This window comes from Brachycentrus maculatus, unplaced genomic scaffold, assembly GCF_059751285.1.
Source record: "Brachycentrus maculatus isolate JH-2025_06_01 unplaced genomic scaffold, ASM5975128v1 h1tg000873l, whole genome shotgun sequence".
NCBI lineage: Eukaryota > Metazoa > Arthropoda > Insecta > Trichoptera > Brachycentridae > Brachycentrus > Brachycentrus maculatus.
The window spans coordinates 116,894-117,500 of NW_028281599.1; the positions used below are offsets into that span (position 1 = coordinate 116,894).

Genomic DNA, 607 nt, shown 5'->3' on the forward strand with positions numbered 1-607 from the left:
AATATGTTACCATATTATGGTAAATATGCACCTCTAAAATTTCTTGATTTGGTAGGTGCCTTAAATACTGGTTCCACCATGTATTTAAGGCACCACCTACGATCTACACCAGTGTGTAGATCGTAGGTTCTTAACGAAGCAGTATCGCCCGCCAGAATGACTGGAGTGGTCTTCTAGGAGGCACTGGGGTCAGGAAGGCTGGGGCATATATTTTTATTCTTTTCCTTACGTTATGATGGGGACATTATAGCAATTTACTTCTCTTTGACAATGTTGAAGAAAATTTTGGCAGGGGGGGTGCTGAAAAAAGTTTAGGTTCTGTTGGTGCAGATATGTATATTATGTAAACATAGATAATGCAATAAAAAAATGTAGTAAAAAAGAATTCTACCGATAAGACACGTAAGATGGCTTGGTTGGTATCCCCAAAAAAAATCACAATAAAAATAATCTGAATATGTACTATATATACTCGTATATGTATTAATAACAAATAAAAAAAATGTTAAAAATCAATATGAGAATTAAAGCCCATTTTGATTCATTTCCGATGCTTAGTTTGCTAGTTTTAAATGATTTTACATGAGTTTAAATATCTAACAAAAAC

The 607-nt window shown here is 33.4% G+C and overlaps 1 protein-coding gene across 1 annotated transcript in view; it reads left to right on the top strand.

The window, feature by feature from the left end:
- Positions 1-558: 558 nt before the first annotated feature.
- LOC148299958 (uncharacterized) overlaps positions 559-607 on the top strand; it is a 6,494-nt gene continuing 6,445 nt past the window's right edge. Inside the window, exon 1 of the mRNA XM_088275459.1 lies at positions 559-607. This exon is cut by the window's right edge and continues 324 nt beyond it. The gene's annotated coding sequence lies outside the window, so the exon portion shown is untranslated.